The sequence below is a fragment of the Vespula vulgaris genome, chromosome 7 (genome assembly GCF_905475345.1).
Source record: "Vespula vulgaris chromosome 7, iyVesVulg1.1, whole genome shotgun sequence".
Taxonomy (NCBI): domain Eukaryota; kingdom Metazoa; phylum Arthropoda; class Insecta; order Hymenoptera; family Vespidae; genus Vespula; species Vespula vulgaris.
The window spans coordinates 394,258-403,353 of NC_066592.1; the positions used below are offsets into that span (position 1 = coordinate 394,258).

Below are 9,096 nucleotides of genomic sequence, written 5' to 3' on the forward strand. Positions count from 1 at the left end.
ACTTGTACGTTAACTTATCTTAATTAACAAGCACTTTTTGACGCGAGAAATTAGTGTAAAAAGTCGAGTTGTTATCGGTCGAAAGAACGAAGCCAAGTTCGCTCGTATATCATTCTTACTTTTTCTCGAGCAACACTTTTCTTCCGAAGGGCGCCTCGCGTTTTCGTCTATAGTCGAGTCACGCCATTCTGAAGACAAACTCACTCAAGGGGGGTTCGTTTAGAATTCAGGAAAAGCACGAGTGGAAGGGAAAAGACAGTGCCGAAAGAGAGTGCGAGAGAGATATATATATATCTAAATGTCGTCAACGAGTAACACTACCGGTAAGGAAAGGAACGTCTCGCGCGAGAAAATGGCTCCCGTTGTGTCGAAATATCCATAAAATAGTCGGACTAGAAAATTTGAAAGGAGTCGAGAAGAAAAGAAAGGGGTGGAAAAGTCGACGGATTGTTTTCGTGCGGAAAACAGACGGCCGGGATTGGAAAAGAGAAAGACAGTGAGCGAGCGAGCGAGCGAGCGAGCGAGAGAGAGAAGTGTTCGAGCATCGTACGATTTCCATGTAAAGAAAATAAAAGAAAAGAAAGGAAGAAGAGGAAGAGAAGGAAAATGTGTGTAGGCGCGTGTATAGGTGTGTTTGTGAAAGAAAGAAAAAGAAACAAAAGTGGAGGGAAAACGCGACCAAGAAGAGGGTGTGTTTCTTGGACCAGACGACGAAGCTGAAACGAAGAAGAAAAGCTTCCGAGAAGCTTAAAGGAGATAGTCGGTAAAAGATCTTTGCCGTAGGACAAGCGCGTAACGTATAGCTTGGCCTCCTCGTTTTTTTATCTTCGCTCGCCATCTCTCTTGGTTCTCTTCCTATCTCCCTCTCTCTCTTTTCCTCTCGACAACGATCTTTTCTCGCTTTACAAAAGAAACCATTTCTCAAGTTATGGAAATTCGGTACATCCGGGTCAAAAACTTTCGAAATCGATGCGACATACACGGCCTCGCGAAAAGATCGTCTTGTATCCGTTTATATCTGCCGTTTTCTCTTTTCGCCTTTTCTCTTTGAAACGACGAGAATTCTACGTCAATTCTTCGTTCCTTCGAATTTCGTCAAACTCGGACATTCCCAAACTTTGCTTCCAATTTTACGAACGCTAACTTGAATTCATAGATGAAAGTGTCTCCCCTCTTACTCCACATTTCGTCTAATTTATTCGTCGAATCGTACAAACACGTTTTCAAGTAGAAGCAACTTCGAGATTTGTTCATTTTATGAAAACGAAAGTAATTAAAGGCAAAAAATCTGTTATTAATTACTTTACTTCATACATAACCGATGATGAAATAGATCGATCGATAAAATCGATACCGTCGAAGATCGATCGTTGCCGCTCGTTTTAAAAGTCAAGCGAAATGTTTCAAAGTGCTTTACTGTCGTAGTATGATTGATTATTAGCACGTTTTCCGTATCGCTCGTAGGACTAAAATCAACGAGACGCGGTGTAAAAATTACATCGTGCTCTCGATAATATCGCCATTGTACGTTTTTGGCCTTCGATGACCCAACGGAAAGAAAGGGAGAGAAATGGGAGGAGAGAGGGAGAGGGGGAGAGAGAGAGAGCGAGAGCGCACGCGCAAGTGGTCCCTGCGGTAACCTGTGCACAAACGCATCCACACAAACCGTCGGTATTTATACAGGACGTATTTGTGTTTATGATTAGGCAAATTTTAGTACAACATTCGACCAGACTACGAGCGATAAGAACGATTGCACGAAGAAAATAAAAGATAGAAGAGAAAGTCTAGACTATCCGTAAACAAACAGATTGATAAAATAATGTAAAGAATAAAATAGAAAGATTTCGTGGGAAAGAATGAGAATCAATAATTAAAATAAAATAGTCTTTGATCTTCTTCTACAAGTCAATCGTAATGTCGATATTTGTAAAAGTTTAATTACGAACTGTCACGCACACGCAGTATCATGAACACGCGAATTGTAATTATCTCCTTTCAAATATAGTGTGGGCGCGCTTCGCATTTCAGGTAAAATATTCGTTTTACTTTCCATCCTTTAAAAGAAAATTCTTGAGAAGGGAAATACCATATTCATCGACTTACAAAAATGTTGGAGGATGCTAGAGGAAAACCACGGAAGTCTCATCTGCGCGTTTCATTTCCGGCGCGTGACGAAGAAATATCTCGTTCGAAGTTTGGAAAGAAAAAGGAAGAAGAGAGAAATGGAGAAGGAGAAATAAAAAGAGAGAGAGAGAGTGAAAATAAAGCAAAATGCATTTCGATTCTCAGGCAAAAGTCGAAAAGCACGCTCGAATTCGTTCCTAGCAATAAAGATGGAAGGATACTTGTCTCTGCGAGAAACCGATTTCGTCTTTCTCTCTTTCCCTCTCTCTCTCTTTCTTTGTCCCCCCTCTCGCCGACGCACGCAATGAGGTAGAGGGAATAAGAGAAATTTACGCACATAGACGGGAATATATAGCTTCCGCGAGACGTCTCCGTGGTAAAAGTTACACCTCGAACGATTCATCTCGGCGAGCACTTTATCGCGCATCATTTCCGCGTCACATTTTTTAGCGGCTCGCTCGGCGACGCTTTCGAAGGAGATACGCTCGTGAATTCGTCCCAAGATTTACAGAGGTTTACTCCCTTGCACTCTCACCCTCTCGAATATCATCGAGAAAGAGAGAGAAAGGAAGAGAGAAGGAACGAATGGCCAAGGTGAGCCGTCGCGGAGAGCCGCGTAAAGAGTTTCGTTCTCAACTTTTCTTATTTCCGGCTGGAGCGGAGACGACACGACAATGCTCTTAAATTCTTCTCTCTACCTTTTACGAACTGGACGTCGACGGTCCATGGCACGAACTCACGTACAAAAGTTGCCTTGACCGATCGACGAAAGGTGATTCTTGTTCCATCAATGTTGCCTGTGTGTACTCTTTTAACAAGAAAAATTATTTTAACCAAGTATCCTGAACGCGATAAACCTTCGAAACGATACTTTCGATGTTGGTTTAAAAATCAATCATTCTCTTAGACAAATATCATCTCGTACATTCGTCTCTTCGTTCTCATTTCGCTTCAATTATCTACGTGTAATAATCCGTGTAATTTAAGCTATATCGATCGATTTTGTATAAATTTATTTGACAATAAATCAAGATTACTCTTAAATCCGTTTATGCCGATATGCGAACGTATATACGTAACGTTCACAGAACTATCCGACATCGATATTTCTCGAGTCGAGATATCTAGATAGCAAACACGTTCTCTCTCTCTCGCCCTCTCTTTCTATCATCGACTCTCCTTTGACTGTAACAGCGAACACGTTAAACTATTCACCTAAGACGCATTCGTCCATCGAGAGATCTACGGTGAAACGTGAGAAAAGTAAAGGACAGAGAGAAGTTTCAAAGAAGCGAACGATAAAACGTAAAGCAGCATGGAGTCTTACAATCATCTCTTTCGAGCAATCGTCGTTCCTGAGTCTTCACCCTTCGCCCTATTCCCTGGCTCTTTGACCATCCGCTTCCATCGGACAGAAGCGAACACGAGAGCGATCGACGTCCGATATTATCAAAGAGATTACGAGACCGGACCTCTCGAACTCTTCGCCATCGTGAATTCTATCTTTCTTTTCAGAGGTCGATCGCGAGAGTTCGACCCAGATCGGAGCAAGTGCCCTCCGCTCTCGATCGTTCGTAAAGAAAGAATAAAAAGGACTAACTTGGCTGCGAGAATAAAGCTCGAAAGAGGGAAAAAAGGGATGAGGAAAGAGAGATAGAGGAAAAAGAAGCAGCTTACCACTTGGTAAGAAGTGCTTTCGCGTTCTTGCTTTCGGTTTTTAACAGTCGGCTTCTTCCTTCGTCCTTCTCCCTCCTCTTTCTCCTCCTTACGTAGCCTTCTTCCTCGGATAATTCCACCGTTGAAAAGTTTCTCCGATCACGTTCTATCTATCTCGTGATCTCTTCCCTTTTCCTTTTTTATCGCTTCTCTACTTTACGCCGCACACACTGTATCGTCACTGTCACACGCGAAAGAGGAAATGAGAAAGAGAGGAGGAAAAATAACGAAAAAAAAAGAGAAAAACACGCACCAAAAGGAAAACCGATATACGGACGTATCCCGTTCGAAAGAGCGTCCACGCGAATACGGATATCGGTCAAAGTTGCCACTTTTTTCGCACACAGATTCTCTCGAGAACCTCTTCCGTTTATCTCGGTTCGAAGTTTCAATCCTTCGATCGTTTTCGATCTCCTTCACGAATCGAACAAAATTAACACGTTTCCGTGCACTCTGATCTTTATGTCCGACGTAAAAAAAAAAGAAAACACTGATCAAAATCTTTGATTAATAATCACACACGTGGAAACTTTTCAAAAGGAAAATATCACTTTTTGGTCCTTCTTCGTACTCCCTCCCTCTCTCTCCCTCTCTCTTTCTCTTTCCTCTCGTCTAAGAAAGAAAAGAATTTTTCTTTTCTTATTTAACGAGAGAATGAGGAAAGAGCGGAGGAGACGTAACGCGTAGAGGGTCCGAGTCGTTCCCGTAGATACGACTTTAGATACGATCGTAAAAGAGAAGCTCGTTGAACCGAGAAAAATAACGTGTGCGATCATACGAAGTAGTTAAAGAGAAAGAGAGTATACACAACGATAGACGACGTCGCGACAACGTCAAGGACGAGAAGGATAACGACGACAACAACGACGACGACGACGACGACACTACGACACGAGCGAACCGCGCGCCACGGCTCTCGCCTGTGAACTGAACACCCGTCGCGACCTGAGGCCGGGACTCGACTGATTTCTGCCTAGGTCCCCCACCTCTCCGACCTACCATCCAACGCGCCACGCGCGCGCGAGCGCGCGACCCTAGGCGCTCCAACCCCTCGTCCACTGATTCTCCTATCCTCTCCCTTCCACTTCGTCCCCCAACTCCGTACTCCCTTCCTCCTCTCTTTTTCTATCCCCCTTCATACTTCCTACCTTCCCCTTCTATTTCTATTTCTCTCTCTCTCTCTCCCTCCCTCCCTTTTCCCAACTCACACCGTTTCACGATCTTTCATCCTTTTCTAGAGCACCGCACGTACCCAACCGCCTAACACCGACCCTTCGCGTACCCGGCCAGCTTCTTCGACACCCATCTTCCCTTTCCTCTTCCAACTTTGTGCCCACCTCTCCACGAGATGCCACGAGACACCCGGTTTTGCAAGGACTTTCCGGATCTCGATCTTCTTCCTCTCCCAGCCGACCCACCGTCATCTCCATCCGCACGCGCTTCTTTCAGAAATATTTCGATGCCCGTTCAAACGATCTCTCTTCTCCCCCCCCCCCTCTCTCTCTCTCTTCTCTCCCCGAAACTCGCTCACCTCCTCGGCGAGTTTTCACCTACGTTTGGCACAGCCACACATATTCGCCACCGCTATCCAGGGACTCGTTTCGTTTTCTTACGATTTTCTCCAGCTGAGAAGTGAGATTCGTTGAAAAGTTGATGTTACAAAGAGAGAGAGGAAGAGAGAAGGAAAATCTTTTTATCATACGACACTGGATCAAAGCGCTTCTCGACCCTTTGCCTCCCAACCCGATACCTTTTCCTACCGCACGAGTTTTCCTTTCAATCTTTCTCCATATTCCTCGGGTATTAATTATTTCACCGTCTTTCGTACTTTTATCTAACAACCCTTATTTATAAAAGGAAATACAAGATCCGTTGGAGTGACAGGGAGGAATAAAAAATGAAATTAAAGGAAGAAACGTGCCTTTTTATTATCATTATATCCCCGGAGTTCATTGAATCGTAGGGTAGAAACGGCACGGAGAGACGGAGGAAACGAGTGAGAGAGGGTCTTTCAGTGATACGGTCGAACAGAGCGAGGGTTGCTCGCTTTAAGTGAGACCCAGTTTCTCGAGTTTTTGCGCTGATACATGTTGACCCTTTAAAGCGACGTACCGTAACTACTGTTCGACCTTTTCTACATGTATTATCTCCGAGCGTATATTTTTAGCCCGCGTTCGGTCTCACATCGGAGTGTATTTACCCACGAATACATACGATGCCCGTTTGAAATCATCGTAAAAGTTTGCGAGTAATATTCCCCTTTAATGAGGCATTCTCTGCGTACGCGCGTTGCGAAATGATAAATATTTCCACCTTCCTAGAGATTAATTATAACGCAAGAATTACATTGGCTCGCTACTGCTCGTTATTTGCTCGATAAATACTGATTGTAATTCGGCCCGTACGCTCACGTTTATCATTCGTTTCAGCGTTCGGACTTTTAAAAGACGAGAATACTCGTCGAACTCTATCAATCCGTTATCGACTACCCTTTTCAACCGTGCTATTCGCGTCGCAAATTTCTCGCGAATTTCTCGCGAATTTCTCGCGAATATGTCGCGAATATGTCGCAGAAAATTAAATGAAATTTGTTAATGTACTTTACACTTTATGAAAATCATTATCGTTGGAAATTATGGATGGTAAATTCGTTCGAGCATAGACGTAGATATTGTCTGATCCGTTCCCGAAAATGAACAATTCTGAATCACGACGGATCCGGGAAAAATAAATTTTGAATCGATGCTCGTTAAACGAAGGGAGATTCTTTCTTTCTTCTATCCGTTTCTATCTGTTTATCTAAGAGAAGGATTCATCGATAAGGAAGACGAGTTTATCCGCTCGAGCTCTTATCTTACACGAACGAATTTGCGATTCGAGTTCTTATATCGTACCCCGGAGGATAAGATATTTCTTCGCAGAGGGTTGCTGTATCCTGCCTAACAGTCTCTCGAATTTCAGAGAACTTCGAAGCTGGATAGATGTTGCAATCTAGATGTAGTTATTTCAAAGAAGCCCGAAAGCTCTCTGCTAACACGTACGCGGAGAAACGGATAAACTTAATGCGCGAATCAAGTCGGTTTTAGTTACTCTCTCTCTCTCTCTCTCCCTCGCTCTCTTCCCCCTTTCCCTCTCCCCCTATCTTTCCCTTTTCCTTTCCTTCTCTTAGCTCTCGCGAGATTCCCATAATTTTCGCTGTGACACACCCGCATCGCGCGATTCCAGACAATTAACCGGCTTGAATATGCAAATCTACCGTTTGCTGCTTCGAGACACACTGCCACTGTGCGTATCCACTTATTTCGAAGGGAGTTTTCGAATCTAGAACGAACGTTCCATTCGCGTCGACTCATGGTCGATCACAGAAGAAACGAGAGAGACGGAGTGGGAGAGATACAAACACAACCATACACAGAGAATCCTTGTACGCATCGATTCCCGAGTTTCTCACCTAGTCTTTCGAACAAATACAAACTACGATTTTGCTTCTGCTAAAGACAAAGTTGTACGGAATAGGCGTCTTTATTTGGCTAACAAAGTCTAAATTACCTTCGAACTTTGTACTGCCATCTAGACTTCGGCTTTATCCCAGTCCAATCGTTGTTTCTACCATCGAACGATTTCATTCTCATACCACGACCGACTGTCTTGTGAATCAAAGATCGATAAGTCTCCGTAGGTATACATCTGTACGAAAGATTTTATATTCTTCGAACCGATGGCAATGTAAAAAGGAAATTTAAACTTTCCTTTTCCTTCATTCCTCGAATGAAACGAATTGAACTAAGCTTTTCCAGATGTAAGTAGGAAAAGGGAGAGTAGACGAACGTGTTTGCAAGTAGATGCATTTCTAACTTTACCTCAACGACGAGATAAAAAGTACTAGAACTCATAAACGCGTTTGGAACTTTCTATAAACTCCTTAATTCCTGTCATGATGTAAATATCCTGCCTTCTTTTCCTGGAAATTCTTGTCAGATAGTTAAACGATAAAAGGAAACGAATAGAAAATAAAGAAGATATAAAATTGAAGTTTCGATGTTATCCGCGTTGCCTCGACTGAATAATATTCACGATAACAGCGTCGGAGTTATTTGACTCTTGTTTAATTTTTATACGCCCGCAAAGAGACACGATCGATAAGCATGATCGATGAGTATGTGACAGTACTCCTGGGATTCGACGGAACTAACGTAACAAATTGATAGAATACTCCGTCCAGGTGAGTCCATTTTCGCGTTCTACGACCTTCCGTCCGTTCTTGGTTATTAACTCTTTCCATTCGTCTCGAATAAAAAGTTCCATTTAATTTCGCAGTCATTCGCGTAGTATCAAGTATCATTCGACTGCCGTACGTTCGAAACTTCACCCTACGCAAATATTCGTAGGTAGATCGAGACGATCAGACGTGGAATTTTTACTTTTGCTCTCTCGACGTAGTTGTTCGAGAATGTGACGATCATAAAAAAAGCTGAAGATCTCGGAGAATATTTAATAACGTGACTGAGCGAGTCACCGAAGAGGATAAAACCGCCCGACAAAATATTTAGCGGAAAGGATATAAGCTTTTATATATCGAGCATCAAGACTCTCCATAAAAACGTGCACCCTTTCCTGCGAGAAATTATTTCACGAGAGCTCACGGCCCAAAATTGTACCGCGTGCGAGAACGAGACGGAGCTGAAATTGGATTTTAAGAATTTGAAAGGCAGACGCGTAACGTCGAATTCGTAATTTTCCCGATGCGACTCGAAAGCAGGTGGCACCTGTGATCAGTCCGCTTATTTCTTTACCGGTAACACTTATTCGTGGCTTATGATAATGTTAAGTCCTCTAAATCATCGGTTATGGAACGGATGTAAATTACGATTATTACCAGCTTTACGGCGGCCAAGAGCACCTCCGTAATCCGACTGTCGTGCCGTAAAAGCGAAAGTAGAGAATTGCAATAAGTACAAGTTTTACGATCGCTCGATCACTGATTTTACGTCTGCGTAGGATTCAAGGACAAGTATAAAGACGGAAAGAGAGAAAGAAAGAGACGGAACGGGCCACCAGCACCAACTGATTTTTCTCGCCGTACTTTGCCTCTATTGTGTTGAACTCGTCGTAAAAGATAAATTCCATTGAATTCTTTTATTGACGATATATATCATCGGCAATGAGTATTCGTAAATACACCAGACTGCCTTGACTTATTATGTCCTTTATATATACGTAGGTAATATACCTATACCTATTTCGAGTTCGAGT

The 9,096-nt window shown here is 43.0% G+C and overlaps 1 protein-coding gene across 2 annotated transcripts in view; it reads right to left on the minus strand.

Moving 5' to 3' along the window:
* Positions 1-4,804, minus strand: part of LOC127065330 (MOXD1 homolog 2) — a 149,967-nt gene extending 145,163 nt beyond the window's left edge. The window contains exons 1-2 of one of the 2 annotated variants that reach the window (XM_050997514.1): positions 4,650-4,804; positions 3,805-4,301 (exon numbers count right to left, since the gene is read on the minus strand). The gene's annotated coding sequence lies outside the window, so the exon portion shown is untranslated. Of the gene's footprint in view, positions 1-3,804; positions 4,334-4,649 lie in introns of both variants that reach the window. The other variant, XM_050997513.1, reaches the window with a different exon arrangement.
* Between the last annotated feature and the right edge of the window lie 4,292 nt (positions 4,805-9,096).